Raw genomic sequence first — 8,849 nt, forward strand, 5'->3', positions numbered from 1 at the left:
GACCTCTGTCCTACTGTTGTTTGAAATTCACTAACCAGTTCAAAAGATATTACGGGAAGCAGACAGATGAACAAACAGATAACAGGTAGCGTAACCACATAAGCTCTTGTTTTCTTAGAAAACAAGGCTAAAACAAGCGCTGTTTAATCAAATTATTGCTGCCTGTGAATTGGTCAAGTCAGGCACTCAGGAGAAAGCCTGCACCTCAGAAACCGGGATGGCAAATCCAGCGTACTTCTTGGGGGTGTGTGCCACACAACGTAAAACCCCTGCCCAGGCTGGTCCAATTGAATCCTCATCGATCCAGCGTTCAGCACTGCTCTCAGTACTGCTTCCAGCAGACTGTGGGCACTGGAGATGAAGACACCTTCGTGGCTGAAGGACGGGACTGAATTCAGAAGGACTGGGGTTGGTCATCACGTTTGATGGTACCTTCTTTGGGATGAAAGGGAGAAGCTAAGGTGATGGGTTGAAGGACATGGCAAGGGGGGAACTGTAGAATCTCAGTACAAAGTATTGCCTTCCAGGACAACTTTATTAGCCTCCTTGTCATGTGAGTCATAGCAAAACATTGGCTTTTAAGAAAACATCACTTGGATTGAACTGGGGACTTTCTGAGTAAAGAGCAATGCTTAAAAAGCATTCTGCACCTTTTGGTCTCTCCCACAGGGTAAACGGTAGTTATATTAATAGTTTTGGGTGGTCTGTACTGTACATTATTTACGGCAATATGCTATGGTCTCTGAAAGCATTCCACTGCGTTCATCTTCAGGATGGCTTTCATTCTCCAATCGACTGCAAGGGTATGAATTTTCCCCACAGTTGTCCAATCTGTCACTACAATATCATTTGAATTACATAGTGTCATCCCCTAAGGATGACTGCAGTCCATGCAGGGAGTTTTTGACTGGTGGTTTGTCTTTCTGTCTTTAGAGAAGACCTTGGTGGCTTGAGATCCATTAGTCATAGACAACAGGTTGCGTGGTGTGCATGCTACCATCTCCGAGACCTCCTATGGGCTCTGATCTATAGGAAAACCCATGCTTGTGGTGGCCCTTAAGGCAGATGATATCGATCTGTTCACTTCCAATACCTTCCTCTACCAGATCTGCAGCCACACACACTGGCCAAAGTAAATTGCTGGAGTCTATGGCCAACCCCTGCCAATTCTTGTAAAGCATCCCTTGGATCGCAGAGATCTGGCCCTATTTAATTCAAACACGGCTTTCAAAAGAGAAAAAAAGAAAAAAAGAAAATTGCCAAATGAGATTTGTCAATCTCATTTTGCCAGGTTACTTCAGTGCACATAGCACAATGCTTCTTTTCATGTGTTTAACTGTTTTATACCCAGAAGAGACCCTCGGTGAGGTACCTGCAAATCCTCAGGCTGCACCAAGTGCAGGTGTATGGCTTGAGGCCAATAGCCTTGATACAAAGATTGCCTTTGAAGTGTTCACATTACATTGAAAAAATGCATTCCCTGCAGGAAATGCAGGGACGACACAGGAAATGCAAAAAGCATTCCTGTCATGCCACCAGAAGATATGGTGGGTTTGTGTCATCATAAGTCTGCAGTATTTGTTTTCTTTGGAGATCAAAGCCATTATTTAGGTAAGGCCATTATTTAAGCAAGTTATTTTAGCAATAATCACATTCCCATTATGGGAAGCAGAAGGGTTTTCCATTGTTCTCTTGGCTGTTGCCAACCTCCAGTGCAAATCCGTCTGCCTACTATAGGTGTATCTAAAGAACTGCTGCATGAGGAGTTCTTTGGAAAATCTGGACCTTTATATTTTACCTACAGAAAACAGTGATCTTTTGTTGGTACCAAGGGAGCTGCTTAACAATGACAAATACCTACTTGCAAAAAGAGGCAAAAATCTCCCATCCAACACAGATAATCCCCTCAAACTCAATTCCAAGACATGAGTCAGGTTTATTAATCTGAGGTCACCAACTGAAAGGTGTTTCCCATCCAAGCAGGGGGAAGAAGGGACAAACCTGAGAGCCTCAGAATATCATTCTCCTCTTTTTCCACCCAGTTCCAACAGCTCAAGCTCAGGCAGCCCAGGGAAATTCAGGCCCTCCTTGAAGGCTCAGTTGAGCAAAGCTCACTCCTGAGACAGCTGGACTGGCTGGTGATTTTGTGGCCACTTTCGGATGTGGTAAATGCACTGGAGCTCATGCTTCAGCACTGTGTCTGTCAGTGTCTAAAAATGTAAATGTGAATGTGAGATATTTGGGTCCCAGTTTTATAAAGCATTCATGTGCCTGCCTAATTTCATGTATGTGACTATCTTCCGTGGGGACTGAGAGGCGCCAAGCTGAAAGACATCTGGTTTATTGCTATGCAAAGAGCAGCCTTCTACTATTGACTGTAACACTCACTTGCATCTGTGGCTTGATCGTGTCATTTAACTCCTCGACCTCGGTTGTTTCATCTGAGAAGTTAGATTGCTAGGGTTTGCCTTTTTGACAGGGGATGTAGGAGGATTAATTCATGAGTGCGCACCCTGCACTTCAGAGAAGTCTGTCAGTATGAAAAACTATAATTAAGAATTGTTTGTCCTGCCCTGGAAAAACACTCGCACAACAGCCTTATCCTGAGCACAGCGGACTCTTTGCCACTACTGTTCAAAGCAGTAAAGGCTGAATGTGCTCGGCAGGATCGGAATCAGACTAAAAATTTACTTTTAGGACAGCCATTGAAAATCAAAAGCTTGGGAAGAACCTAAAGCTTTTAGAACCAAGGGAGACTCCAGAGGCCAAAGCAGTCAGTGATAGCTTTCCACTGACTCCAGCAGGCTTTGAACAAGCTTGTATCTCTCACAACTGTCTCAGATAGTTATCACTTCATCACCATATGTACCTCGTCATCTTCTGCTTCTCTCAGAAAACAGGAATAACCAAGCTCTTCAAGTCAGGAGACAAGTTCTTCTGACATCAAGGAAATGGAAGAAAACAGCATGTTGCTTTGGCACCAGCTATCAAAAATACAGCATCCTAATTTAAAAATATAAATGGAAAAGAATTGTGAAGGATCGGAACATATACTTGTGGGAGTGAGTGGCCTTTTCCCTTGGGATGAATTTGGACTTGGATTTGATCTTCGGATAGCTGTGGAGTTGTAAAGCTGGTTTGATGGAGTTGTAAAAAGTTGGTATGATGCTGAAGGGAAAAAAAATAAATCAAGCTTTTGGAAATAGAATAAAGAAGGATTTTTGGATTCGAGGGAGTCAGGAGCAGCACATCTGTTTCACCTGTAGACGTTGGATCCACGTGGAGATGGTGAGTGATAGGAAGTGGGAAATGACAGGCAATGCCCACCAACACCCTCGGTTGTTCAGATAAAAACCTGCTTTGCAGGAGATTGGATCTCCATGCTAGAGTATCGTATTGACCATTTTATGCCTTCTGCATTCCTGGTGAGGATTTCCTGAAAGTAAGGGGAAGAAAAGACCTAGATGCTCTATAGCCTTCTAGCCTGGCTTTTATTACAGTTATCTGGGGTGCAGAGGAAGATGTATGGAAATGTTGAAAACTAATGCTGAGGGCTATAGCACCGGAGCAGGCAGGAGATCTTTTATCCAATTGTGGATGGAAAAGTAAAGCTGAGTAAAGGGCGGTGGGAGCAAAGGTGATAGCAGCAATTCATTTGGGGAAAACGTAGAAAAAAAACTCAGCTGGAAAATGATGCTTCTCGGCTCAAGCATTCTGCCTGCACGGGGTGGGCCTGACTAGATGTGGCATTTGGCACAACTTCCAGATGGTGGGCAGGAGTGAGAGTGGGGTGGGTGGAAACTTCCTACAGCTTTCCTGCTGCTTGAGGTAATGCTGAATGTCGAGCCTGTGCACCAATTTCACTGATGGGGGGTTGGTTTCTGGCCAGGGACAGGGTGGGAATGAATAATTAGCTGGGGAAAGAGCAATAACAATATAAATGTTTGCAGGGGAGGTAGGGAGCACAAGACTGGGGGTGTACAGCAGTGGGGCTGGGACCCTTTCCGGGGGGGGTAGCAGTGGTATATGGCAGGAGGGCAAGGGGACTGAGAGTGCCTGTGTTGGGGTCTGAGTCTGGGCGCTGCAGGGGGCCAGAGCTGTGAGAAGCAAGAGGTGGGGCTGGTTGTGAGGAAGTGGGGTGGTACAGGAGAGGGTGGAAATTTAGAGGATGCACGCCGAGGTTGACATCTGGGGAGGGAAGAGGGAGAGAGGAAGAGTTTGAAAGGAGGTCTGGGGTCCTGCTTTGGAGAGGAGCAGGAAACTGCAGGAGATTTACATGAGAAGAGAGGACGGGAGTCTTTCCCTGTAGCCCGTTTTCGACCCAACAGCTTCAGTGGGTAACGCCAGCCATACATACACTCACGGTCACCTGATGCAAAGCTATGCGTCCCTTCTCGATCCATCCCCCCAGGCACCTTAGGGCTTTTGCTTTTCTAGGGCTTTCCATCTCTTCAGATGACACTTCAAGGCCGATGTTAGCCCAGGAGGCTGTCCAGCTGCCTTGTGTGGCAGGCTGCCCCAGAAAACCATCTACAGAAGGACAAAATGTTCTTCCCCCCACCCCGGCCTGGTGATACAGCCGTCTGGACTGCAAACTGCAGCTGTTACTATGGTGCTGCACCCAGAGAGTGGCTGTCTCTGGTGTCATGCTCCAGCCGGACACATGATACCTCCAGCTTGAGTCTTCTTCAACTTTGGCTCCTATTTTCTGCTGTGGGAACAAACGGTGTCTTCCTTTGTTTAGGAAATCTGCCAAGAGACCTGCCTGCAGAGACCTTCCACATCCGACCACAGTTGGTATCGATCTCTTCACATTGGCTGGGCTTGCTCTGCCCCACTGAAACGTGCTTAATTGTCACCATTTAACCCTCCACCTGTCATTTGTGACCGATGCGTGCTCACTGCCTGTGGAGAGCTGGGGAGGGATATGGATGTGCCCAGCAGTTTCCATCTGTTTGTTGTCCACTCCTGTTGCAGCTTTGTTTAAGCAGAAAAAGCAGATCTTATTAGTACTTTTCTTCTCAGCCATGTTGACTCCCTCTTTGGCTGCAGCATTTCAGACAGTGGCTGCTGTATGAATGTCCCAGAGTTGTGAGCCGTAATGATCTCATTTTGGGAAGGACAGTGGGGTGACGTGCCTTATGTTTGCCTGACTCTGAAGGCTGCTTGTTGCGTGTCAGTGCAGTCACAGTTGTAGCTGCAGAAGTCCTCCTCTGACTCAAGTTTTCCAGACACTAGTAGGGCTGTAAAAAGCTGCTATTTACCCTACCAAAAAACCAAAGGCTATTGACTAAATGTTCCTTCCCCGTAGCCTCGCACTGGCTTGGTATCTGGAGTGCAGTTTCAGTCCAGTCTGACCCATCCGTAGCAGAAGAAAGAAGACACACATGAAAAGGGGAAAGCTGTACAGGGCACTTTACAGGAGGATGCCAGTGTCTAAGGAAGCCAAAAACACAAAGCCACAGTATCTTGGCCTGAAATGTATGCATCCTTTGGTCACAACGTACCACATAGTCGTAGCATCTGGCATCTCCTTTTGGAGGCCAAGACCAGAATGGTTTATGTGAGACGGGCTAAGGTTTCCCTAGGAAGGATACCATTCTGTAGAATCGTGTAGGTTATTCAGGAGGGGAAAAGACCACCTGGAGCATTTCTGCTGTGCTCAAATACAGCGTGCTCCCCTCATCTGTGTGTTTGATCAAGTGCACTTTTGAATGCCTCTGCTGATGTTCATGCAAAACACTCTTTCTTCTTGCTGCTGTTAGTCTAGATGGGCTGTTTTGCTAGTGAATCCATCTGGTTACCATACACAAGCACAAGGCAGAGGCAGCCAAGGAATCACTGAGTGAAGGGCAGATGGGGTTCTGAGAGGAAGACCCCTAAGAGTAACCACACTTAGGCAGATGTTTTGCAGACTTATTTTGAGGTGGTTGATTGATTGGAGTGACTCCAGAGGAGAGCAATGAAGATGATCAGGGGGCTGGAGCACCTCTCCTATGAAGACAGGCTGAGAGAGTTGGGGTTGTTCAGCCTGGAGAAGACTCCAGGGAGACCTATAGCAGCCTTCCAGTACTTGAACAGAGCCTACAGGAAAGATGGGGAGGGACTCTTTATCAGGGAGTGCGGTGATAGGATGAGGGGTAACCGTTTTAAACTGAAAGAGAGGAGATTTACATTAGACATTAGGAAGAAATACTGAGAAATACCACTCTGAGGGTGGTGAGACACTGGAACAGGCTGCCCAGAGAAGCTGTGGATGCCCCATCCCTGGAATTGTTCAAGGACAGGTTGGATGGGGCTTTGAGCAGCCTGGTCTAGTGGGAGGTGTCCCTGCCCGTGGGCAGGGGGGTTGGAACCAGATGATCTTTAAGGTCCTTTCTGACTAACCATTCTATGATTCTATGATTAGTCTGATTCAACAAAGCACTATTGCCTTGATGAACATACTGCTTTGTGCTTCAGTCTGAGGAAGGTCTCTCTTAGCTTATATCCTTCCTTCGCTTTTCTGCTAGGCACTGTATCCTCTGGGACAGAGCTGAGGAGTTGTGCATGTCAGGTTTACTTGTGGGGCTGATGATGCTGGTGTGATGCATGCTGTCTGCTAGAAGGCAGTGAAAAAGCCCCTTCCCAAAGCCAAAATACCCCCTTGCCATATGGATACCATTACAAATAAACCAACCTGTGATTCTCTCCTTTACTCTTTATGTGGCAAGTTGGGGGAAGGGAAGGAGTCTTGGTGATTTGATCCCTAGAAACCTCTCTCATTAGCACAGATCCAGGCACAGAAACAATACTGAGCTCCTGGGAACTGGCTGATATTTGCTTTTCCCTACCTCCACTGTTGGCATTCCCATTGCTGGAGCATCCTGGACTCCTAGACCTGGCCTCTTGCTTTCCTGTCAGAAGCAGGATGGAGGGCTTTCCCTCACCCATAGGGATAGCTGTGTTGCACCCTTAGTGCTGGGGAGTGGCAGGAGCAGACCTCCATAGGACTCGGCAGCCCAGGGGTACCAACTATTCCTCCATCACTTTTGGAGGTGCTTAGGAAGAACATGGCCAACCTCAAACTGGATGGGACCCTTCCTTCATTTCTTCACTCTGGGGAGTTTTTAGTAGGGTCCTCAGGTGACACTGTTGTGGTTTTGGCCAAATTGGCCAATAGCTGTCAACAGATGCTCGCCCCTCACCTCTTGCACATGGAGAGGAGGAGGAGAGATAACATTTCTGAGTTTAGAAGGAACTAAACTACTTTAATGAAATACTAATAATAATAATAAAAGGAAATAATGAAACAGATACAGTATATACAAAACCGTATTAAGCTCCCAGGATGACGTCACCGGCAGGCACTGGGGAAGTCCCAGACTGGACTCAGCGACGGGTGGGAACTGGATTCCACAGCTGGAGTCAGGAACTCACGGATTGGGATCAAAGGCAGATGAACAGACAGGGTCCTCCTTGGATTTCAGCCACTGAAGGAAGTGTTGACCCTTTGATCCCTCAGCTTTTATACTGAGCACGGGGCAGATGGGATGGAATACCCCTGTTGGTCAATTTTGGGTGACCTGTCCTGTCCGCTCCTCCCTGCAGGTGGGACCCCTCTATGCTTTTCTGTTTCTGACACTCCAACGGAGCAAATAATAAAATGAGCTGCCCTTGGTTGTTACAGCAGTAAATATAAGCAAGAGCCTCGCTGCGTACCGTTCCTTGGCACTAGCTGTAAACATTGCTCTTATCACTCTGAGAACGAACAGTTTTTGGCACAATATGCTGTTAATATCAGAGAGTTAGAAGAGGCTTAGCTAAGAAGCAAAATCACCGAACGGAAAGTTGGTTCTGTTTTACCTCAAACCAGGACAGACACCATGAATCCTGCAGGGGGCTGCCACTTTTGAAGTGAGCTGGCAAGCAAAAGATTTAATGACCTGTCCCTGTTGTGGGCTCATCGGTCCTGCCCAAGCTCCCAGGACCTGTGGCTGTTTGCAGGGCAGGGGATGGTGCTCTTGGCTGTCACTGATGGTCTGCTCAGAAGGTACAGACCCACTGCAGACGGGCTGATTTCAGGGCCCTGCAGCCCTTTGCTAAAGAGAAGGACAAAAAGAGAGACTTGCTAGAGATGGGGAGGGGCAAAGGTGGAGGTGACAAAAGAGAGAAGGTGACAGCAGAGACCCAGGATGTAACCGTGAGCCTGCCGTGAAAGCAGGGACATTCAACAGCGCTTTCTGTGTCCTTCAGTTTGGCTTGGGCTAATAAAAATAAGGATACTACTAAAGACTCGCCCAGCAGGGGAGGTATCCGTTCTGTGAATTCCCTGTTTTTTGGAGGTGATGTCCAATAGGAGATCCCCAAAGTCTGATGAGTGGAATAACAAGCCTCTGAGATTTCCCATCAAATGCTCTAATTTTGGCCAGTTACAGGGCTCCCCAGGCAGGGAATGTCGGTCATTTCCTTTCCTCCCAAGGAGCATGTCAGCTGGAGGAGGGAGTGAAGGGAAATCTCTGGAGATGAAAGATGGAGGGTCTGGAAAAATTATGTTTCCTGGAGTCCTGGGCACAGCAAGACTCTTGAGAATTGTGAGGGAGGGGGAAGGAGCAAGACAAGAGTCAGTTAACCCCGTAAAGGGAGGTTTGCAGGAGCTTTGGGTGGGAGGCCAACCCGGCCTGACAACCTGCAAGGAAAGAGCCACGTGAAGAGCAATGATACTGGCACAGCCTGCAGCATACCCCTCCTCACCGCAGTGCCAGCTAACTAGCCTGTGCGTGCACTAACCCATTCCCTGCCGTGGCTGTCCCCTGGGGCGTTACTACAATGATTTATTAGTGCTATCTTACTCTTCTTAAGAAATAACA

The sequence above is a fragment of the Chroicocephalus ridibundus genome, chromosome Z (assembly GCF_963924245.1).
Source record: "Chroicocephalus ridibundus chromosome Z, bChrRid1.1, whole genome shotgun sequence".
Classification (NCBI taxonomy): domain Eukaryota; kingdom Metazoa; phylum Chordata; class Aves; order Charadriiformes; family Laridae; genus Chroicocephalus; species Chroicocephalus ridibundus.